Genomic DNA, 26,144 nt, shown 5'->3' on the forward strand with positions numbered 1-26,144 from the left:
AAATTTCCTCCAATAAGAACTTACACACTGCACTAGTGATCTTCGTTCTCAAAGATCTGCCCTCAACATGATTGGTAAGATCCTCTCTAGCCAAAACAATGTACCTCATCTGCCATAGACCCATAGGCATGGTAACCAAATCAACTACCCACTTATAATGAATGCATAGCGGATAGGTCGGATGAAGCTCATCTCGATGACGCACTACCGAATACATCTGGCAGTCTCTGCAAGTCTCAACAAAGTGAGAAACATCTCTATACATGCCTTTCCACCAATATTTCTCCTTGATTTTCTCATAAGTAGCCCACACTCCTCTATGACCAGCCCAAGAACTCTCATGAAATTCCCTCATCACCTGTAACTGTGTCCCTCTATCGCAGACAATCCGCAAAGGTAATCATAAGGATAGCTATCATCTAGCTATTATTCATGGGTGGTGTACCAACCGCATCTGCAACTTACAAGTCGGTGACATAAATGCACAACGGTCACCTTGGCATATCACGAATGGAGCTCGATATCTCAACACTCCCCCTCGAGCTCAATCCCAATTCCTGCACACCAAGCAGGTCTCTGAACTTGCGCAGCTTCTCTGCACCCAATGCCTTCATGAATATGTCAGCTACCTGATCCTTTGTGCTGACATAAACTAGATCAATAAGACCTAGTAAAACCCTCTCCCGCACATAGTGATAATGCACCTCAATGTGCTTTATTCTAGCATGATAGACTGGGTTATTTGCCAAGTGTATACTACTCATATTGTCACAATAAATGACAATTGGTCCATCTGTCGACTGATGCATATCATAAAGTAGCTTATGCAACCAAGCTACCTCACATGCAGCCATTGCTGCACCCCTTGCTGCTCCAAGTGACTGCAGCACTTCCAAAAGAGAACACATATCCACTGGTAGATCGTCTATCAGAAATGCTACCAGCCCAATCAGCATCAGTGTATCCATGCAACTGTATCTGAACCCCAGTCTCATAAAATAGTCCATACTGCAATGTGGACTTCACATACCTGAGTATGCGTCTAGCCACATCCAAATGTGGTTTCCTTGGAGCCTGCATAAACTGACTTACCAATCCAACAGCATAGCTCAAATCTGGCCTGGTAATAGTCATATAAATCAAGCTTCCTACTATGCGTCTGTACATAGTAGGTCTTCCAGAAGCTCACCTGCATCTTTTCTCAGCTTCACATTCTCCTCCAAAGGAACTGAAATAGGCTTACAGCTTGTCATCCCATATTTTGACAGCATGTCCAATCCATACTACCTCTGCAAGAGCTGTATCCCACTTGGTGATCTAATCACCTCAATGTCCAAGAAATAACGCAGCTCTCCCAAATCCTTCATCTCAAACTTCTGCTTCAATAGCATTTTCACATGAAGGATATCTTCATCACTGTCATCTGTCATAATCAAATCATCAACATAAATGACAAGTAGCATAATATCTTTCTCTGTTTTTCTCACATAAAGTGAGAAATCTGCCTTGGAAATCTGGAAGCCAATAGTGACAAGATACTGTCCTATCTTGTCAGACCATTCTCTAGGTGCTTGCTTCAAGCCATACAAGGCTTTCTTCAACCTGCAAACAAACTCAGGATGAATAGCATGCACATAACCTGGTGGCTGCTCCATATAAACCTCTTCTTGCAAATCACCATGTAAGAAGGCATTCTTTACATCCATCTGATGTAAAGACCATCCCTTTGATGCAACCATAGCAATGATTGCTCTTACGGTTGCCATCCTTGCAACCGGTCTGAATGTTTCTTCATAGTCAATGCCATATGTTTGTGCATACCCCTTGACTACCAATCTTGCCTTATATCTGTTCACAGAACCATCAGCATTGTGCTTCACCTTATAAACCCACTTATAGCCAATTGCATTCTTACCTTTAGGCAAAGGTACTAACTCCCATGTAGCATTTGCTTCCAAGGCATCCATTTCTTCATCCATGGCTTTCTCCCATTTTTCTTTTCCCATGGCTTGCTCAAAAGAAGTGGGTTCTGGTTCCTGTATCACTTTGACCATATATGCATAGTGAATGGCTGTAAATCCATCATATTTCACCCTATCCACAGGATACCTAGCTCTCATAGACCTATGCAAAGTAGGTTCACTCCCAGGTGCTCTCAAAACATCCCTGGTCTTCCTTACTCCAGGTGTAGCAATAGAAGGAATACCCAACTCATCATCAATGCTCTGTTTTGAGCCATTGGATTCACCATCCACATAAGAGTGACCTACATTCACATCAAACATGGGCTGATCAACCTTGTCTTTTCCTTTTCGTGATACCTGCATACCACTATCTGCATTGCTTTGAGAAGATTCTCGTGATCTCAATCTGCCTGTCCATGGCGAAGAATGTGAACCACTGCTAGAGGACGCTCCAGGTCCACTAATATTTTGTGACTGCTGTTGTGAATTATGTGCAGCATTATCATTTTGTGCATCTACATCATCAATCACATTTACTGGTTTATACCAGCTACTCATCTCATAAAAAACAACATCTCTGCTCACTGTAAACTTACGAGTAGAAGGGTTATAGCATCTATACCCTTTTTGTTGTAGAGAGTAACCAATAAAGATGCACTTCTTAGCTTTTGGATCCAACTTGGATCTCAACTCATCTGGCACATGTACATAGGCAATGCAACCAAAAATTTTCAAATGAGAAATATCTAGTTTCCTACCAGTACACCTCTCCTCTAGAGTCATCCCATGTATTGATGTAGTGGGAGTCCTGTTCATTATATAGACTGCTGTAGCAACTGCTTCAGCCCAGTAAAAATCTGGCAAGTCTTTTTCGTTGAGCATGGCACGAGATACCTCTCCAATATGCCTGTTTTTCCTTTCTGCAACTCCATTTTGTTGTGGGGTATGACTGCATGAATATTGCTGCTTTATGCCATGCTCCTACAGGAACCTTGCAAACTCATTTGACCATCTGACCTTAGGCATTTTATTAGCAGGCCTGTTTCTTTTTCAACCATAGCTTTAAGAGTTTTGAAATGCCCAAAAACTTCACTTTTCTTTTTCATAAAATACACCCAAACTTTTCTGCTATAGTCATCAATAAAAGTGACAAAATAATGACAGCCTCCAAGAGATGCAGCTTCAGTAGTCCACACATCAGAGTGGATTAATTCCAATGGCTTCTCAATCTCTTGAACATGTCTAGGAAATGGTTTCCTTGCCTGTTTTCCAAATTGATAGGCTTCACATACCTTATGCATTTCTGCAACCTTGAATTTAGGCAATCCTGCAACAATATTTTGGGTCTGCATTGATTTAAGTTGCTGTACATTAACATGACCAATGCGTTTATGCCAGATATCAATATCTGCAACTATACCGGTCCCATGTGCAAACATTGCTGCAGTCAATTCAGGCATGTCTGCATCCAACGTAAACATTCTGCCCTTCTCCTTTCCTTTTGCTATCAAGCGACCTTTATTTTTCATATACTCAACAAAGCATCCATGAGGATTAAATCTGACCTGCAAGCCCTACTCAACCATTTGACCAACAGAAACCATATTCTTGGTGATATTCGGGACATGAAATACATCGGACAGGTATTTCTTTTTCCCATCTTGCATAGACAAAGGAAATTTTTCTATCTGCACAATAGGATGTGCAGTATCATCACCAGTCTCCACAAATCCTGGTTTTTCCATTTTCCTTGCATCCTCCATCCATTCTGCATGACCTGTCATGTGGTTTGATGCACTTGAGTCAACATACCATACATCGTTGCATTCTTCTGCACTTGTCACAGAATTATTCATGTGCTGCACCATAAACAAATGCTCATTTCTGTCATCACCCTGTCTACTAGAAAATGCATAATTCCCTTGTTGCAGTTTTCCATTCATGATGTCATTTTGCTTTTCATAGCAGTCTTTAGCCATATGACCCATTTTACCACAGTAGTAGCATTCAACATTACTGTTTGCATTTTGGCCTCTTTGCCATCCACCACGACCTCTTTGGCTCCCCCTACCTCTAGAGTTACCACGTCCTCCTCCATAGGACTGGTTTTCTTGAGTTTATTGCATATTCTGATTTCTACCACGGCCTCCAAATCGGCCTCCTCTACCTTTGCCTCTACCTCTTCCAGCATTTGAGTAGAAGAGAGTTTCTTTTGAAGTTCCTCCTGAAGAAGATGCACTACCATTTCTTTGCTCCTCAGAAATTAGAAGAGCAATCAACTCCTCAAAATCAGAAAATCTTTCACGAACTGAAATGGATGTCCGAAACTGTGCATAATCCTTTCCTAGACCATTCAAGGTCACAGAAACTAAATCATCATCTTCCACTGGCGACCCTGTTAGAAATGTGGGATCTAGAGCATGACATAACCGGAAGCTATGGAGGATGGAAGGAGAAGTGTAGACTCATGATGGAATGGACACTGTTTGTTACACAAGTGAATTAGGTTCCAAGATTGAGACTTGGACTCATAAACACAATCTTGTGTATGTGGACAATGACATTGACACTTTACTGAAATGAAAAGAGTACTATCATTGCATTAAGAAAGGAAGCAAGTACAATGCTTTATAGGAAAGTAGGAAACTGCAGTAGGCACTATTGTGCATATGGGATAAGTTAGCCTGCATGTCCTTGACCCTGAGACTCCATACAAAGAGGCTGTTTGAGTGTGATTGCTGATTCTCAACACCCCTCCTCAATCACAACTAGGAAAGGCACAAAGTGTGTAGAGGCTGTAATGAGAACCACCTGCAAAGTGTGGGCATACCACAGACATGGCAAAACACCAGAGGCTGTCGCAGAAAAAGCTAAGTGTGGGTACCATAAACATGGTGGACATCCAGAGGCTGTAACAGGGGCCTCACAAAGTGTACAGGGACTGTAATGCCAAGTTACATAAGGAGTTTACATAGCTTATGGCAGGAAGCATTAGGGCAAGGAAAAATACAAGGCTATTAAAACAGTCTATCAGAATTATGAGAGTACAAGGACTGATGAGTCTTGTCCTTCCGATCCTGATGGTCTTCATCTTCATCTTCTTCTTCCTTTGCTTCATTTTCTTCTTCTTCTTTGACTGCGACTAGATAGGCCTTTTGGGATCTCTTTCTTACGTGGCAGAACTTCTCGGTGTGTCCGGTCCTTTTGCAGAAGTCACAAAAGAGCTGATCTTTCTTGCCTTTGTACCTGTTGCCAACATATAATGCATGCTCATCTCTAGAGGTACTTGGTTCTTCTTTAGTTTTTAGCTTCTTTTCTTCTTCTAACAGTGATGCCTGGATATCAACAAGTTCAGGATTTGGCATGTTGATTAAAGTTGTTGATACGTTATTATATTCAGGAGGCAAGCTCTTAAGTAGAACACCGATGCAAACATCTTCATCCATTTTAATGTTTATTCCTGCAAGTTGGGTTAGGAGTCCTTCCATGTAATTGAGATGTGTGGCAAGTGATGTGCTGGACTTCATTTCAAGCCTGAAGAATTCAATCAGGAGACCATACTTTGATGATTTAGATTGTGCACCGAACAAGGTGTCAAGTCTTTTCCATGTATCCTGTGAGGTCTCACAGTTATCCACGTGATGGATATAACTGTCATCTAGCTCCAATTTGATAATGGCCTGGGCTCTGTCATCATTCTTTTGCCAAGTAGTTGCAAGGTCCGCGTCCCTCGGTTTCTTCTCTTTGCCATTTGTGATGGCCCAGAGACCCTTCTTCATCAGGATGAGCTTGATGCGGGTTTGCCAAGTGTGGAATCCGACTCCTTTGAATCGAGCATTTGGCGAGTCTTTGCCCATGTTGGATTTATGGGAACAGTAGCAAATCAACTTCAGACTTTATTAGATTTGAGCAACAGAAGAATTGATTGAGAGACACAAGTGCTAAAAAACACTAACTGAGTGTCAATGAATACCAAATCTGCAAAAGTCTTTTACTCCAAGTGATCTTCCCCTTCTTGATTTGATGCTGATGCCTTCAGATCTGAGTGACAGTACTTTAACGAACTTCAGAGAGTATTGCTCAGTGATTAAAATCACTGTTGATAACTTCAGTGAGAGAAACAGTGAAAAATGTCAAGATTTTGAAGCTTTTGGCTATGGTGGAATTAGGGTTTCTGAGACAGGGGCCTGGTTTTTTGCTGATTGCAGGAGCTACAGTGCATCATTTTCAAAACTTTTTACATATCTAGGAAGCTTATGTCATGGGCTACCAAAGCCCCATAGAGATTGTGCAGATCGTGGTCAGTATGCAGCGCGCAGGTGCCGCGAACAGAATCGGCGCAGATCTGGACAGCGAGGTCAAATTTTTGCAATGCTGGAGCCAGGGAGCATCAATGTCATTGATTATTGTGCCAAGATGAAACTCCTTGAGCAGAGGAACAACTCTCCAGAAGAAATTGTGGGCTGAAATGGCCTGGTTGAAGAGTTATGGAAGCTCCAAGCAAGGTAGGTCCTGTCTGGCTATGGCAGACACAGAACAGAGATTGGGGATTTTCACAATGCTGAGCTCCAGATGGTCCAATGTCCTGGATTGATGTGATACAGGGAAGCTTTATGAGTTGGGGAACACTTTTCCAGAAGGAAGCTCCAAGAGATTTGACCTGTGGAGTGAGATATAAGCAGTTCAATCTGACAGGGTGCTGCTGGCTATGGCTGCCATGGAAGCTTCAGTGAGAATAGAGTTGAGAAAAGAAGTCATACACTGACACTGAGCTGGATGGAGGTTCATAAGAATCAAGAGAGGCTGGAGAAGCAATGCCATGCCCAACTGGGCTCTGATACCATGTTAGAAATGCGGGATCTAGAGCATGACATAACCGGAAGCTATGGAGGATGGAAGGAGAAGTGTAGACTCATGATGGAATGGACACTGTTTGTTACACAAGTGAATTAGGTTCCAAGATTGAGACTTGGACTCATAAACACAATCTTGTGTATGTGGACAATGACATTGACACTTTACTGAAATGAAAAGAGTACTATCATTGCATTAAGAAAGGAAGCAAGTACAATGCTTTATAGGAAAGTAGGAAACTGCAGTAGGCACTATTGTGCATATGGGATAAGTTAGCCTGCATGTCCTTGACCCTGAGACTCCATACAAAGAGGCTGTTTGAGTGTGATTGCTGATTCTCAACAGACCCAATTGAAGCAAGTGCATCTGCAATCTTCTTCACCTTCATGTGGTAGTCATTGATGCTCATACTTTCACTTTGCACATTATGCAACTCTTGCTTGAGCTGCATTTTCCTGGCTTGCGTATTTGTGCTATACATTTTTGACAAAGTATCCCATGCCTCCTTTGGCATACTTGCATCCTGAATATGCACAATCATAGAGTCTGAAATACTAATAGACAGCCAATACATAACTTTCCTGGCTCTCTCATGCCATGCTTTGAATGCCTGCATTTGCTGTTGATTGGGAACATCAGGAAGAACTGGTTCTTCTTCATTTCCTGCAACAAATTCCCAATATCCTTTTCCCATAAGGAAATTCGTCATTCTAAACTTCCATGCCTGGAAGTTATTCTTGTCAAGCTTTTCAGTTACAATCTGTGAAAGAGAATTAGACGCCATTACAGAACACTGCAAAAAATTCTGTCACTGCAAAAAACACAGCTTCACCCTCACAAGGGCAAATCTGCAAAACTGGCGAAAGTGGTATTTGACCGCACAGTCACTTCCTAGTGATGATTTTGCATAAACATGAACCAAGGATGATTCTGAAACTCCCAATGTCTCTGCGCACAAGCATACGATGCAATTTCTATAGTAACTTTTCACCAACCTGTAGAACAGTGATCGCACAGCATAAAACAGGGCTTTTTCCTGAGTGCGTGCAGAAAACTTCCGCCTCCAAAACAGGCCTCGAAATGGCCTCAAATTTAAAATAAAGGGTCGACATGGGCTAAAGCCCTCGCCCGCAGCATATACTGCCCTATTGCTTCACCGCGAAGGGCGTCTCAACCTGAGACAATGCACTCTTGCAATTTCCGACTGTGCTGCCTGCAGAGATTTGCTCCCAAAATAGAAAATGAAAGCAACACTGCTCCTCTTACCAGAACACCGCTAGCTTGGCTTGCTTTCTTGAGCTCCTTACCACAAACAAGGCTCTGATACCATGTCAAGATTGTGGGAGAGAAGGAAGGAGTCTCACTTGTAGCTTTCTTGCTTGCACAATGGGGGAATACACACAAGGGTGGAGGCTGAAAACAGTTTTGCTCTTCTTAGTTGTGTAAGCCAAAAGAACTCTAGTACATAGAAATAGAAGAACCCTATATATGGGTCTCAAACCAAACTCAACTAACTAAGGTGGCATACTAACTGAGCCACGAACTAGAGCAGATAAGGATAGCTATCATCTAGCTATTATTCATGGGTGGTGTACCAACCGCATCTGCAACTGACAAGTCGGTGACATAAATGCACAACGGTCACCTTGGCATATCACGAGTGGAGCTCGATATCTCAACACCGCCGCCTTCATTTGCGAAGAAGAGGAGGAGGTGTATGGAGGGTGAAGAGGAGCCGTCGTCACGAAGAGGAGCTGCCAAACCCTTCTTCAAATATTTTTGGTGAGTCCATTCCCTCTCTCTTTTACTTGTTTAGGGTTTAATTTGTGTATATTGAGAGAGGGAGAGGAAATAAGAGAGAAAGAGAGGGAGAGGGAGAGGGAGGAAATGGGAGAGGGAGGGAGAGGAAATGAGAGAGGGAGAGGGAGGGAGAGTGCATTCTCTCTCTCTCTTACTTTTTTTTATATAATTTGTGTATATTGAGAGAGGGAGAGGAAATGAGAGAGAAAGAGAGGGAGAGGGAGAGGCAGAGGGAGAGGGAGAGGGAGGGGGAGGAAATGAGAGAGAGAGAGGGAGGGAGAGAGAGAGAGAGAGAGGGAGGGAGAGAGAGAAAGAGAGGGAGAGGGAGAGGGAGGAAATGAGAGAGGGAGAGGGAGGGGGAGAGAGGGAGGAAATGAGAGAGGGAGAGGGAGGGAGAGAGAGAGAAAGAGAGGGAGAGGGAGAGGGAGGAAATGGGAGAGGGAGGGGGATGAAATGAGAGAGGGAGAGGGAGGGAGAGTGTATTCTTTCTCTCTTTTACTTTTTTTGTATAATTTGTGTATATTGAGAGAGGAAGAGGAAATGAGAGAGAGGGAGAGGGAGAGGGAGAGGGAGGAAATGGGAGGGGGAGGAAATGAGAGAGGGAGGGAAAGAGAAGAAAGGAGAGGGAGGAAATGGGAGAGGGAGGGGGAGGGAGAGAGAGAGAAAGAGAGGGAGAGGGAGAGGGGGAGGAAATGGGAAAGGAAGAGGGAGGGAGAGAGAAAGATAGGGGGAGGGAGAGGGAGGGAGAGGAAATGAGAGAGGAAGAGGGACAGGGAGGGAGACATTAAACATAATAGGAAAATGAGAGAGAGGGAGAGGGAGAGGGAGGAAATAGGAGAGGGGGAGGGAGGGAGAGAGAGAGAAAGAGAGGGAGATGGAGAGGGGGAGGAAATGGGAAAGGAAGAGGGAGGGAGAGGGAGAGGGAGGGAGAGAGAAAGAGAGGGGGAGGGAGAGGAAATGAGAGAGGGAGAGGGAGACATTAAACATAATAGGGAAATGAGAGAGGGAGAGGGAGAGGGAGAGGGAGGGAGACATTAAAGATAATAGGGAGACATTAAACATAATAGGAAAATGAGAGAGGGAGAGGGAGAGGGAGTGTAATATTTTCGCTCGAAATATTAAAGATCTTTGATCACCGCACGCCCACGTAAAAGCTGTGCAAACTCATCACCCGTGTCCATTAATTACGGTGGCTAAGTATTTACCCCGCGCGCATGATAATAATCCCCATCCACATCGTGCAAACTAAGGCCCAGCTTGAAGACCACAAAGCCGCGTGAGAACACCCTTCTTGGAAAATAGGGGCAATTGGATAATGGGTAAAATTTAGAATTTTTTTTTAATTAATTACCCCTCCCCTCAATCGATGCATGGTAGGGGGAGAGGGAGTGTGTGGAGGAGTGGGTTATGTGGAGAGAGGGAGTGTGGTGTGTGGGAGCATGAGGGGGGAGGCATGCACAGGCCACGTGTGTGGCTACCTCTCCCCCCCCCCTTAGGCTATATGACCCCCCCTGTGGCATGAAGAGAAGAAGGAGGAGCCAGAGGCTGCCATGTTGTTGACGAACGAAGGGAGAGAAGAGGATTTGGAGCGCTGTGCTGATGCTGTGCTGCAGTCGCCAAAATCTGATGCCCTGCTGTGCCGCAGTCCGCCTATAGCACCCGGGCTATCGCCCAGGGCTGTCACCCATACTCCCCGCCATCATCGCCATCAATCATTACCGCCCCCCCTCCACGTGATTCTGATTGAAACAGAAGCTTTTTAGAAGCTTCTAAGGTTGGGCTCCCATAAGCCCTGTTTCCACGAGCTTTCCCGGGGTCTTAAAACCCATACCCTATAAAGGGGTATTCCTGCGTAAGGGAGAAGTAAACAGATTTTGAGATTTTTGCCAAAGCTCGGAGGGAATTTAGAGATCGTGTAAAGGGCAAGGACAAACCTCGGAGTCCAAATCCTCTATGTCTAGGATGGCTCCAAAGCTAAAGTCGCAAGGTGCACGCACGGAGGTCTCTTCCCCGAGCATAACGTGGACATCCCCACGAGCCCTCAAGTCGAGGTTCCACGAGTTTAATTCCACATAAAAAAATGCTTTAAGCACACTTAACTCCATAGGAAGAATGCATTTATGCTTGTTGCTAATTCATGTAGTAAAGATAAAAGTACATTTGAGAAATTATCTCCTTGAACGATGGACAAGGGTTGGTGCATGTCATAAAATTGGGTTGCTTGCATTTCCATAGTGGTGAACGTAAATTACTTATCTGTCTTACGAGCTTAGTTACATGTTTCCTTTTTGGTGCATTTCTAAAGTGACAAGCCTAAACACATATTGCTTAGGTTTAAATGGATGAAAAATCTATTTAAATTCAACTTTGTCTCCCTTGTTAGGAAAACAAGCATATATTGCATTTAGGCAATAACTTCCTTGTTGTGATTCGCATGCGAAAGTCATATACATCCGTTAGGTGTTGACCAAAGGACTGCATAGCATGAGAATGAAACCATAGACTTGCATGTGGCATGCGAAGATGCTTGTAGAATGGATTAAGGTTGCATGGTATATATTCATGATGCATGAACTTCATTTAACGAAGCTCTATCTAGAAAAGATTGAATGTTACATATTCGTCATGCATAAACTTCGTTCATCAAAGTTGCATGTCATATCAAAGTTTGAAATTCAATTGCATTAAACAAAAGGTTGTAGGCATAGTTCCTTGATGTATATCCTTGTTGGATTTATACAAGTTATTCTCCAAATTGTCATTCGTCATGACTTTAGCAAGAAACGAGAGGGTTATTGCAAACCTTATAGTGCATAGAAGTAATGAATCACATATTTACACATAATGTGATGTATTGCAACTATTTACACCTTTAGAACAAGTTTAGCATCTTTAAGAAAAGATCATTCCTTGTCGCAAGACAAGTAGACCAATTTAGCTAAATCACTTGTAATGTTACAACCCTCTAGGGATTCGTATAAGCATGACTAGTTAGTACAATGAACACCTCAAAGTGCTAGCTAGGGTTTAGGACGTTGGAAATTCTGCCCAGTATCGCACTTGGTCGCCAAGTCGAGACCCTCAAACCTAAAGGATCCTACCCACATTCACAGAATGGTTGGGTTAAGTGAATGCCATGCAATAACGATCTAGGGTTTTTACCCTAAGGATCGAACGAAATCCGATTGAGTTTGGAAACCCTAGGCCCAAACATTATTGGCCTAGCAAGGTTAGCATTGGCTTGGGTAAGAAGACACCCCAAACCCTACCTCTTGACTAAACATATTTCGTGACCAAGAAACACCATTGATGGGTGAAATGACCCCATGAGTTAGGTGCGACACTTGCGCAACAAGTTGCAACGTCGCATGTCTTTGTGGTTTTATCACAGGATAGATTTGCCACTCCTTGGAATAAGGTTGGCAGGTTCTAGCGCAAGTCTAACCTGCAAGAGGATGAGTAGTCATCCTGTTACATCACCTTTCTTGGGCTGATTTGCCAAGTTAAGGGAAGCTATGTATTGCTTAGTAAGCTATGGATCAATCAAATCTAAGTGACATGGTCGCCAGGATTTACTGTCTTAATTTAAGAAACCTAAGGTGTTGGTAAATTTGGGTTGACAGGGTATGACCCTAACCCAAGGATAAAAGGGTAAACAAACAAACCTTTGGGGATCTTGCCAAGTCGCAATTGATCCCGGATCGAATGTTGGATGCATTTGGAGAGAAAATTTCACTCCTTAGCATTTGGCCAAGTAAAACGACCACTGGGTTGATTGTGTTTGTACAGTTTAGGAGCACTGTTTGTATTGCTTTGCTCAAAGAATCTAAGGATGGAAATATAATTAATGCTTCAAGTTGAAGGCCTGAAGGAAGAGGCAGCATCAGTTACCCCCGACTGTCTACCTAACCCTAACCAAGGGGGTTGTTAGCCGCGTCGGGAAAGTGGACCGAGCCCATCGTGAGAGGTCTCTCTGTTGGGCGCTACTTGGAGCACGAGGATGCTTGGGTTCCAAGGGGGCTCTGGCCATAAATCCCTTGCCTTCCGAGCCCTGCACAAGGCTAACGTGACTCGGGATTGGATCTGGAGGCCCGTATACTAGTCTATGGGCGGAATCTTGGATTAGTAATCCCTGTGGATTGCTAGATTGCTTTCGGATGGATTATGGATTGCCTTCGAGTGGATTATGGATTTCCTTCAGGCGGATTATGGATTAGCCTATGGACTGGATTATATGATGTTTTCCAAAGAAAAATAAGATCAATTATTGTAAAGGAACTTGTTTGACTATGTTTTTCTATGTAAGTGCTAAGATTATGTGAAGGAACTGGTGAATAATTGGCTAATTAAGAAAGTTGTTTTATGCGTGTCTAACCAAATGTGATAGGTAATTAGACAACAAAAGCTACCCTAAGGAAAGTGTGGTGGATGTGGCCATCGATCCGTTTTACGGATGGGTGGTCCCGATTGGCCAGGAAGTTTTCTCAAATGAAATCGATAGTAGAGAACTCTTCTCAAAGGAAATGAATAGTAAGGAATGATGACCTGAGTCTAGGTTACTAGAACCCCGATTTATGTTGTTTTAGGGGAACGGAATGGGACTACGCCTTATGGGCAGAGATGTCGAGCTTTGCATTCCTCTCGTTTCTCATTCTCCTTGAACCAACTGCAGCATGAATCCGCTTCGACCCCGACGTTTTTGCATAAAATACTTCGCCCGGGGTTCGATGCCAGCTGCCATTCTAGGAATTTGACCACTAGGAAACCCTGATTCAAGTCGGTCTTAAGTGGGAACAACCGGAATGCTTTCGTTTCGTGGTAGACTCAAGAGTACCTAGATCACAAACCCCGTGACAATTCATGGGAGTGCTAGGCGGCGCTTTCTATACTCTCTTCCCGATGGGCTGCTAAGACGTGTCCTGCAAGTGAACAGGTGGGCACGTTATAGTTGGTATCAGAGAACCAACAAAGGATCTATCTTTATAAGAAAAATTAATAAGGTGAAGTAAAGCAAATATTGCTATTAAGAACATTTCCTTGCCTACTTATCAATGCTGACTTGCAGAGTCATGAAGCATGGAATAGATTCTTGGTATTCCAAGTTATGTTTATGACCGCGATGCAGGCCTCGGATTATCAACGGAGGATTGATATGATGAATATCCTAGATCGCTGTCAAAGGGTTTCGAAAGCAAAGTCGCAACCACAGAGGTTCTTAAGAAATTCCAAGATAGAAGAGTTCTTAAGTCCAAAGGTGTTTAAATGTCGTCGCTTACTTCCTTAGGAGTTGGAAGAGATTAGGATGATGACAATAAAATTCATATCACCGTTATACCTATCTCAATTTGCAAATTTCTCATAGATGCTTCTGGCCAAAAAGCAAGAAGTGTATTTCTGTTTCAGAATTTCCTTTGAAATCTGATTAATGCATACAGGGTACTGAATATGCTCTGTTTTTGTGCCAATAAATCCTCCAAGTAAGGTTAAGGGATTGAGATACAAAATCAAAGGGCTTTCCTTTGTATTGACACCTCTGACATGGACAACACATTCAGAAATATTTTGTTTATTTAAAGGCAGTCTAACTGAGAAAGCTTTTTAATCAGGTGTTAGTCCTTCAGAAGAACAGGACCTCTAATGTTGATAATCAAAGATGAGATAATATTTCATACTGAGCATGGAGTTTGTGGTGAAGAAGGGAGGGAAGTTGTAAGTTCATGACAGATGAAACTCATAGGGTTTATGGAAACAATACTGTGGCAGTGTGTAATCACATTCAGGATTTTCAGTTTACAAGACTGACACAATTTCTTGTAGTATGATAGGTTCTGTAGTTTTTGACAGTCCTGATTGCCATTGCAGATCCTCTTGCCATGCTTCAATAACCATCAATCGCATTTTGTGCTGCTGACAGAAGTGTGGAAACAAGTCACCATCTGTATTCTCCTGGCTGTAACACACTTCAACATCCATACTACCATCAGACTTGTCAGCAGATTTGTAGACTTGTTCAAGTAGCTGCTTTTTTTTTTCCTTAGCCAAATTTGCTTTTTGTGAGACTGCAATAAGTGCAAGTACAAGTGGAGGAGATTTCAATGTGCATCCCATCCGTTTCTCAGATAGTAGTGCAATCCTTTTCTGTTCTCGAGCAATCTTGTTATGATGCAATCTTGCAGCCCGAGCGTTCTGCAGTGGCTGACCTCCTCCTAGCACCATTTGCAACTGTGCCCGACTTATGAATGTTGCGAGATGATTTGGTTGAGAAGCGAGACTTGTGAGGCTTGTTCTTTTGAGAACGAGGGTTTCCCATTATGAAACTGCGTTGCTAACGCAACAGTAAAAATTATCCTGCAATCACGAAAGTCTCTCCTTCACTGTAAAACGAACAAAGCTCCTGCAATCTGGCAGCCTAGCTCGCAGCTTCCTCCGTTGTTGAGAGGCAGGGCCTCTTCTACTACGTCTTTTTCTCCCCTGCTATTCTCAGTTTCTGTAGCTTTTATGCATTCAAAAAGCCCTTTTCACAAACCACACGCAACTTTTACACTCGGATGTCCAGATTAGACCATATCAAAATCAAAGATGGCTGTGTTCCCGAATTCACAATCAGCCAGTGCGATTGACTATGTTTGAAAACTCTAATGTCTCCTTGCATCCCAATGCCATGTGGGTTTTTCCCAGGAGATGAAGAAGCCTTGTTGTCGTCCACCACCACCACAGGTGGAGGCTCTGCAGTGTGATCAAGCAGCATCATGCAAAACGCATTTGCTTCAGAAGACGGTCATAACTAAGAACCTGCGAGGAAATCAAGCTGTGTGTCTGTGTATTCACTTGCGGGACAGCAGAAACCGGCATCAACACAATTTCTGATGCAAGCAGCATCGATCTCTCTCTCGCTAAGCAACTTGTCACTCAGCGCTCCCCCCTCGGTGGCTCGCTCTAGTGGAAATCAATTCCCTCTTCGTAGATCTTCCCCTCCAAAAGCCTCCTTTTTAAAAAATAGCCCAAAAGCTTCTCATTTTTCCCCTCAAAGCACGGCTCTCCTTTTCCCTCCTTCTTTAGCCTTTTAAAATCCCCTCTTTAGCCTTCGTAGTTCTATTTTCCAATTACCGAGATCCGCCCTGTTTGTGATTCCCTTTTTCAAGTTAAACCACATTCCAAGCTACATGGGTAAGGTCATCATCGTTATTCTCACAACATAGATACGATACTTGACTCGGAAAATCTATGTCATCGCATGATTCATGCATTCGACATGATGAAGCAAAAGATCACTATAGAATTATAATGTGGCCTTTCAAAAGTTGTGCATATCCTGTGATTAGGACATTCCATGTGTCTAGATCTCGATAAGGAAACATATCAAACACTGCTTGTGCCTCTGCCAGCCAGCCACATTTAGCATACATATCAATTAATGCAATGCCCACATCCACATTTGTCTTCAATAGCCATATCTTATCAATCTCAGCATGTATTTCTTGGCCCTTGTTTATAGCTCCAGCCATGCCTCAAGCTTTTAAGGTGCAGACAATTGTGATACTATCCAAAGAGATATCCTCCTCATGCATTTGTTTGAATAATTGTAATGTCTTGTCTCCTTGATCCTGTTCAACATAGACTGAAAGCAATCCTTCATACTCGCTACTATACTAATACGCAGAAAATAAATGTAATCACAACAACTAAATATGTACAAAGTACCAAATCCCATGCACAACTTTTGGGTGGTTTACACATCTCGAATGCGCAGCAATACGACATCCACCCCCTCTAATCCTGCGCATCCTCCGGATGGGCCAACTACCCATGATCATTATCATCAAGATCCACAAACAAATCAATCTCTTCATTATGCATTTCCGGTAGATCAACAAGATTTCTAGCCATATCATCTGTCTCTTCCATTGGAGTTTCTTGTCGTTGCTCTTCTCTTGAAAATTCTTCCAATGCATAATCCTGATCATCTCTTTTCTTGAAAATCTTGATTCTTTTTCCAGCAATAGGCACTCTAAGCACTGTTCCATCCAATTCTGTCAGCTCATATGTTGCATTATCAAAGACATGTCTGACTATGTATGGCCCAAACCATCTTTTCACCATCTTTCGAAGTGCAGTATGCTGATTTTCAAGGCTGCTATCAAAGACCAATACCCAATCTCCCTCTTCTATTGCTCTAGGCCGCAAGCGATGCCTGCTATCAAACCTGTCCTTGTTCCTTAGTCTAGCAACTTTCAACCTGTCAATAGCTAGCTGAATATCCTCAGGTCTCCTCTCCAATTGTCGAATCCGAAGAGCTAAGAGCTCCTCTCTCGTCAAATCCTCCTGCCAAGGTAAAACTGACCAAGTCAAAGCACAAGACTCAATCGGCATAACAGGTTTCTGACCATACATCAACTCTGCAGGCATATATCCTGTAGTAACACTATGAGTCGTACGATCAGCCCATAAAGCAAATGGTAGAAGTCTCGGCCATTCTCCAATCCGTCCTCTGCATGCTTTGGCTAATGCTTTCACTATCGGCGGATGCCCTCTTTCACTCTTCCCATTTCCCTCTGGATTGTATGCTGTGGTTAGAGCCAATTTGATTCCTAGCTGAGAGAAAAACTCCCTAGCTTCATCTGCATCCAATTCACCACGATCCGCAGTGATCTTACCCACACAACCATACCTGCAGAAAATTTCCTCCAATAAGAACTTACACACTACACTAGTAGTCTTCGTTCTCAAAGATCTGCCCTCAACATGATTGGTAAGATCCTCTCTAGCCAAAACAATGTACCTCATCTGCCATAGACCCATAGGCATGGTAACCAAATCAACTACCCACTTATAATGAATGCATAGCGGATAGGTCGGATGAAGCTCATCTCTATGACGCACTACTGAATACATCTGGCAGTCTCTGCAAGTCTCAACAAAGTGAGAAACATCTCTGTACATGCCTTTCCACCAATATTTCTCCCTGATTTTCTCATAAGTAGCCCATACTCCTCTATGACCAGCCCAAGGACTCTCATGAAACTCCCTCATCACCTGTAACTGTGTCTCTCTATCGCAGACAACCCGCAAAGGTAATCCGCCTCTTTTCTTCGGATGCTTCCAAAGAAATCCGTCCTTGAGAAAATAACCATAGGCTTTCCTTCTGATCTTCTTGAACTCTTCATCTGTCCATTCATCTCTTTTGCTTAGTGTACTAAGGTACCTGCCAATCTGCAACCAATCTCCAACATAGAGCTCTTCTGTGAAAGCCACAATATCATAAACATGACAAACATGATCAACCATAGTGGCTGAAATTTCTGCATCATCCTCTTCTGCAAGTAGAGTCTCCTCATCATCATACTGACAACACCTAAAAACATGCCATTTATTGCAACAATTTTTTGGCAAAACTGTATACAATTGACACCTTATTACTAAATTTTTACATGAATTCAATGCAGATGCGGTGTTCGTTGTTGCTGTCTTTGGAGGCTGTGTCCTTGCAGTCTAGCTAGGAGATGTTGGTACGAGAAAGTTCTTGTACAAGAGGGAGGTGGAGTTTTAGATAAAAATTTGATAGTAATACTGCAGTGACGATCAAGGGGTGATCATTAGATCATTGGTGATTATCATGAAGATTCCTTGGGGAGGTGTTGAATATTAAATTCAAGAGAATGACTTTTGGTAAGGACGAAGTAATTCAAAAGGGACTGCTCTGCTACTAGGCAATTCCCTATACAGGCCAACATGGGTGTTATAAAGGCAATTTGTAAATTACCCATGTGCATCAAAGTAACCATTAGCAGCCTTTGACCATGTTGAATATGTCCTATAAGCTTGTTGTCAAGGCTTTGGCACTCACAATTAAGGTATTATTAGCTTAAGTCATCCACTCCCAGCATTATGGCTTCAATTTTCTTTTAATCAGAAGATAGAAAATGCTATCCCTAGCTTCGCAACAGTTATTGATTAAGAACTGATTGGTGGATAGGACTACCTTCTAGTGAATGGATTTTGAAAGGCATATAATCACGTTCTTAGGATTTAGTATGCATTTACCTTGAAGCAATGGTCTTTGGAAGGAAGTTCTTTAGAATAACTATGACACTCATTTCAAGTGTAGAAGTTAAGAATATCCATTAAAGGGGCGGTCTCCAAATCCTTTGAGCTAAAAAGGTCTTTGAGACAAGGTTGTCCCATAGCCTTGCTTCTCTATGCCATAGGAATTAGCCATTGCAAAGAAGATTCGACTAGAGGGACCTTGCAAAATCTAAGGATGCATGATATCAGGGTAAGTAATGATTTAATTCTTTGTGGAGGATAACTCCAACATTATCACGGCCCAATGAATTCAATTCAACACATTGTTTGAGGCTTTTCAAAATTTCTATGACTTATCGGGTTCAATAATAAGCAAGACCAAATTTGAAGTGTTGTAGCTAATGACACTCTTGAATGGCTTCCATTATTAGGCTTGTAGATAATTAAGAAATGGGGGATTTACTTTGGATTGCCCCTTGTTAGGTATGGGGATCACTATCACCTAATCCTTCAATTTATTTAAAAAAAAAAAAACTTTACTAGTAAGGGGGTAGTTACACTTTGGAGGTCTCTCCCTCTCTCATGCATCCGTCGAATGGTCGCCAAGAAAAAAATTCGTGGCTCCACAGATCTAAAAAAAGAAACAATTCCTGCAAGCCTTCTCCCTTAATCGTCAAGATTGTTGGGTCGCTGACAGGATTTTGTGTTATGGTGGGCTTGGCTGCGCTTCTTTTTCTGCAACGGATCCTTCTCTCCTACTCTGGGCCCGCCGTCCTGCCACGATCCCATGACACGCTTCATTTTCTGACCAGTACTTGCGATGCGGATTAATCTATGTATTCGCTTTCATTAAAGATGGGGCGAAGGATGGAAATGAAGGAAATGAGGGATAGAATATACTTCGTGTAATGGCAGGGGCATCCCTTGTCCATACATTGCTAATTGAATCCTAATAATGGAGAATAAAGGGAGTATGCGAGCAGTGTATTTCTTCTTAAGGCCATTCCACCTTGTTCCGCCAAAGAGATACACGAACAGAAGCGGGGCATGGAAGGATTTGAATCAGGGGGAATATTGAACCTTTCGATAAGTTTGAAATGGTTATTTCATTGTTAATGCATTGGATGGAACCGGTCCTTTTCCGCGTATACACTAAGGAAGAAGGCAACAGAATAGAATAATTTACTGTTTGGCTGGATTACAAGTGGGTAATGGTCTGAGTAACTGATATCCTTCCCAAGGGTCATTGCCCTTATCCGTCTGCTCGGTGATTCCTTGAGGCACAAAACATGCCTCTGGTTGTATGCTCTTCATAAAGGCTTAGATATACTGGTTGGAATGATTCCATGACCTAACGGCCTTGGTGGTAGTGCTAATGGAATAGGAAAGAGTTTCCTTTAGAGGAAGTTTCATATATGTGCTATTACAAGCTTTGAGTAGTTATTGAGGGTCACAAGCGGTGTGATATAATTTGATCTCTAATGGGTTTCAAAAGTTGTCATTGAAGTCGCAAAAATGAGACTTTAAATTTGAGAAAGAGAAAGCGAAAGACCGAACCTCTTTTCTTTCCCTCGCCGGATTAGGAGGTGCTACAAATGAGGTTGTGGAACAAATTATAAAGGAAGGAAACGTTTTCCTGCTGTGAGCCGTGGAGAAGAGAGGAAAGAGAAGATAGGCATTGGCTGGACTGCAAGAGGACACGGTCTTCAAAGCCGCGACAACGATCAGCGGGATTTACAAGTGCGTGCCCTAACTGCTTATCTAAAATGAATGATATATTATAAGTAAATGTTTAGTTTAGTATTTTTAGAAAATGCTTTGAAACTTGTTTTTCTATGTTGAATGGTTCGTTGCATTTATGTGAACTGGTTTCTATTTATTGAAAATTGAAAATAGTAGAAAATGCTTAAGAATGACTTAAAAACGACTCAAATAAATTTTTTATAAAATGTCTGATTGAAAATTTATAAGTCCTGATATTTTTTTCTATAAAGCTTATAAGTCAGATAACTTACTGAATTTTTATCAGAATTTTTAAAGCTAGTTTGTTATATTTAAAAATTCAAAAAAGAGTTATATTTAGGGAAAAAGCATAGTTTTCCTTTACGTAAAATGTGTTATTTATTGATATAAACTATGGATTATTAGTGAAATATTGGAAATAAAATCTTTGATTTGTTAGTGCATTTATGTTGTAAGGGTTAAATAAAAGAAATAATGATTTAATAATATTTTACTTAAGAAATGCTCGTATAAAGATATGGTGTTTTGGTTTTGAAAGGAGAAATTATACACGCCATGGACATTTATGAAACATGGGAAATTACAAATAAAAAGTTTGACAATACTTTATAATGATTTATAATGTTAGGTTGCAGTTATAAAATTTAGTTTAAATTAAAACCAAAATAAAATCAAACAATTTGATGATTGGATGGCATGGGGGAAAAAGCCTCAGCATCTATATTAAATTTTTATATGTTATTCATTTTATAATCAACTTCTTAAATATATGGAGTGGAGGGCTACTAGGACTCATTGATGAACTAAAGGGTGTTTTGGGAATTTAAAATAAATTATGAATGTGGACATGTGAGAGTAGGGAAGAACTTGTTTTATTCTGGTTGATGTTTAATAATAGAAAAGAAAGAAAGGACGTTATATTCGCAAAATGAATTAAGTATTTAAAAACTAATAAGCAACGACGAAATTTATATACGGAGTGGGAAATATCTACCAAGGGAGATTAAAATTTAGGGGTTTATGGTATGTCAGAAAATTTGATTTGAATGTTTGTTTAAAATTAAACAAATAAAAAGAATTAATTTTAATCAGGTGGAGAAAAACATAAAAAGGAATTTTAAATGGAGATATACAAATAGATCTAAGAGATCTATATCCCTGAAACAACCTTTCCAAAGTAAAACATTAAAAACATTTCCTGGATAAACCGCCACTAGCATGGCAGGAGAACATTATGAGGAGCTGCCTCTGAGAGATGAGGAGAAACTATAGTTAGTGCCCAGTATAATTTATTGAAGTTTAGAATCTTTGCAGTTGGACTACTACAAACAACGTTGTAGAAATTAAGGAAGGTTAAGTCGAATTAAAACAATTAGTGCAATAATCACTTGTTTAGTGCAACAACTCTTAGGAGTTGGCTTGTTAACCTGGGTAAAAGTGGCTTGGTCTTTGGCCAGTCACATACCTGGCTCTAGACAACATATCTGCCACTGGATTATCCTTCCCTGCTATGTGTTTAAATTCCGGATTTAATGACTTGATGTATGCAATCCATCTCAACATAGCTATATCCGGAGTAGAGCAACTCGTGATCATACCAATCAATGGCAAGCAATCTGTCTCTACCACAACTGAAGCTCCAATAAAGTACTCCTTGTCACATTTGAGAGCCGTGACAATTCCCAATAACTCCCTCTTGATTTGCGGATATCTCCTCTGTCGCTCGTTTAGGACTTTCGCCCCAAACCGAATAGCATACCTATTTCCATCTGCATCATCTTGACCCACAGCCCAACCTATGCCAATTGGACTAGTGTCAACTGTCAATACAATAGGCCTATCACAATTATAATCCGCTTTCCTGAGAGTAGGAGCATTCTGCAATAACTTCTTCAATTTCCGCATGGCTCTAGTGTGGCTCTCATCCCAATAAAATTTCTGCCCCTTTCGAAGCAGATGATACAAACAATCTGCAATGTGTGCAAAATGAGGTATCCAAATCATATAAAACACACAAGCACCAATGAATCTCCGTACCTCAGAAGTGGTGGAACAATACTCTGCAATCTTGCCTATAGCATTCACCTTATCAGGTGAGGGTTTCCTGCCATAATATCCACACATATGCCCAACAATGACAACCTCATTCACTCCAAAAACAGATTTTTGCCCTGAAAGTGTCAAGTTCACTTCTTCCAACCTGGCCAAAATCTTCTCACATGCTGAAATACGATCAGCCACAAAGTACCTGCATCCCTGCTCATTTAGGCTCTCATTCTTCTCTTCTTCTGCACACCCCTTAATGGGCACATCATCCAAGAAAGGCATAGTAAGCTGAGGTATGTAATCACGAAGGACCTTATGCATGGCATTCATCATATGTGCAACAGAATTAGTGGCACCTTGAGGCAAGGTACACATCTTGACAAGCCCAATAGGAGTTCTCATGGTGGTTATGTCCCTGCTTTCCAAAGCCAGCTGAAACTGATCATAACCTGAATACAAATCACCCAAAGAATAGATGGCACGTCCAGCAAATGCCTCTGCAAACTCATCCACAACTGGACCAATACCAACATTCCTGATAGTAACCCTGTTCACTGGCTGCATGTCCTGAATAAATCGAAGAGTACCATTCTTCTTTGGAACTGTAAACCACCTGTTTGAGTATGGTGCAGATGAAGGCTCAAGGATTCCCATCCTGATCTTCTCATTCAATAAATCAATCAGCTTTGGCAAGTGTGCTTTAGGCACTGGAATAGGTCGAAGATTCCATGGAATATGAGGAATAGTAAAAATAACCATAGGAGCAACAATATCAGGATTCACACATCCAATCTCATGTGGGACAAAAGCAAATCCCCTGCATCTCCTGAAAGCATTGCTTCTCCATGGGTAACAAGAAATCACCATTTCCAATTTTCAATTCAGCAAGTGTCTCTGCTGAAAATTTATGACCAATATGCTCCGGATTCCTCAAAATTTGCTGTTTAGCAGCCCTCTCTATTTGCTGATCACTGTCAGGTGGAAGCGGTACAGCAACCGGCTTCACCTTCTTATCCACAGTTTTGTATTTCGTGTCAACCCTGGCTTCATTATGCTCTTCTGCATTACATAAACCTTGCTGTAAATCAGCAATTCTGCACTCCAATGGCTGAATATTCTCAGCCCTCTGCTCTATGGACTGCATAGGAACAGCCCCAAACTCTGAATGCTGAAATATTTCAGCAGTAAACTCTGTTGGCTGAAATTTTTCAGCCCTCTGTCTCTCTGAAAGCTGATCATAACCAGCTGGAAACTCTGTTTGCTGAATTTCTTCAGCACTCAACACTCTTTGCTGAGTTTCCTCAGCCTCTGACTCAATCTGTGACATAAAATCTGCAATTTCATGAAACATGTCCAAGGATTGCACTAATACATTACCATGACAATTCAGCATATCAGTTTTCAGCATATCTCTCATCTCTGTCATCGTATCTGCACAAATCACACTGTCATACATACCATCTATGTGCTCATCATCCTCCAAAATTCCTGCATTTTTCAAATTTTTCTCCTTCCTGCATATATACTGCCTGGCAGCTCTAGGCAACCTAGAAGTCTTCTGATAGCTCATCGAACTGTTTGCTGAAATCCCAACATAACCGGAGGAGAAAACACTGCTGCCAGGAGGCGAGAACTCCAATCTCCTCTCCTCTGTACCACCGTCGTCTCGCGAAACGGCGGTACCTAATGAAAACCCGAATCCCTCATAGTGGGCAAGGGTGCATCTCTGAGAGTATCTCTGTTTCTAACATGGTTCACACATACAGTCATAAACTGAACTGCTCTCATACCATCTTTACTGCGAATCCGTGCATAAGCAGATCCATCATCCATGACCTTTGTCTCCATGCGCATCTCTGTAATGCATGGCTGTCCAAGAATTATGGGATAAGAGCATGAATCCTGCGCAAAGAAATGAAAATCCTCCTCTACATCACCAATAGAAACCCTGACACTAGGGCAAGCAGCATATAAATCACCTGCAGTGTTATTGGCGGCTCTCATACGCCACCCATGCTCTACATCCATAGGCCATCTGTTACTCTCATAAACCCCACGAACAATGAGATTAATCTCTGAACCATGATCAACCAATGCAACATAAGTCACCTGTTTCTCTCCAATCTTTACCATCGTCTCTGTAGTTGCCCTAGCCCAATGGCTCCGCGAAAAGTGACTACGCGGTATCAAAACAGGATCATCAATTTCAACATAATGCATAGGCTGAACCCTCTTCTCTACCTGCGGCAAAACAGAAGCATTATCAACCATAACCTCATCATCATCCTTATCCAACTCTCCAATCAAAACTCCCTGTGTATCAGTGGTAGCCAATGCATGTCTTTTCCTCTTCAGGACCTCCTGAAACTGATCCTGAAACTCTCTTTTTGAGATGCCCAAAATCTCGGAAATAGTGAAAGTCACCTCAGTGCCAAGTATCTTATCATTAAAGATTTTCTTCATGTGTGTAGATGTCTCAATATCGGACATCAATCTGAATCCTGGCTGCTTTCTCTCTCTAGGCTCTTGCCTCTTTTCTCTCTTTTGAGCATCCTCCATCTGTCGATCTGGCCCTGGTCTTGAAGACGGTCCTGCAGTAGGTGGAGTAACAAACTCACCCCCTCTAGTCTTCTTAGCTGCACTTGGATTTTCTTCATCCCTCTTACGCTTCTCCTCAACAAATACATCTGCACCATGAGATTTAGCCAAATAAGCATAAATAGAATACCTGTCAACAGGCGAGTCCCATCCTGTCTCTGATCTGATGCTAGAGCCTGCGCTAGTCAAAACAGTTTGCTGAATTTTTCCCTTGTTTGCAGTCTCCATAGCATAAGTCCATAGTGCGGACTGAGTCTCTGATCCCTTCTCAATCTGTACTCCATATGCAGAAGCATCACCTCTAGCCGTCACATAAGAAGTACGCGCAGCCATGTCCTCCACTAACTTCTTCATTCCACCTTTACCAAAGTTGGTAGCAAGTGGAGCTCCTGTCTCAGTCAACCAAATCTTACCATCTTGCCCCCAATATACCAAATTTTGCCTCCTTGTATCCTGGAAAGAGTCACAATCCCTACAATGCTGATGCTCTGTACTATCACACCAAATACATCTCCGATCTCTCCTAGGAGCACTAGGAGCACTCCTAGGTGCAATAGGAGCACTAGAAGAAGTAGCAGGCGCAGTCGAAGCAAACTGCTCCTTCAACTTACCCACCAACTCCGCTTTGACTGACTCAAGTGTCAAATCTGTGATACCTTTGATTATGTCATCAAGAGAAGTAGGCACCGATGGAGCGGATGGTTTTGGAGCAGAAGGTGTAGGCATCGGTCGTGGAATAGGAGGAATAGGTGGAGTAGAAACAGTAGGCACTGGCATAGGCCAAGAAACTGGCTGAGGAGGAGAAGAAATAACAGGGATAGAAGTAGGCATAGGAGCAAATGATGGTGTAAGTGTCATGGAACCATTCTGTAGGCGAGTCTTCCATATCCTCCTCTTGGTTAATGTCGAGACTGCATCCTGAGCATCCTGCCAATCAGTTTTAAGACCCATAGGCTTCGTGCGATCTTCAAGAAGCTCACCCAATTCTTCTTGAAGAGCAGGATCTGCAGCTTGCAAGAAAAGTTCAACTTTTTCAACATCCAATGCTCTTTGTTCAATAGCATCAAGCTGACTATACCTCTCTTCGAATTCTCGAATCAACTCCGAAGCAGCAAG

Source organism: Lygodium microphyllum, chromosome 27 (genome assembly GCF_053477565.2).
Source record: "Lygodium microphyllum isolate KBCC chromosome 27, Lygodium_microphyllum_v1.1.10, whole genome shotgun sequence".
Lineage (NCBI taxonomy): Eukaryota > Viridiplantae > Streptophyta > Polypodiopsida > Schizaeales > Lygodiaceae > Lygodium > Lygodium microphyllum.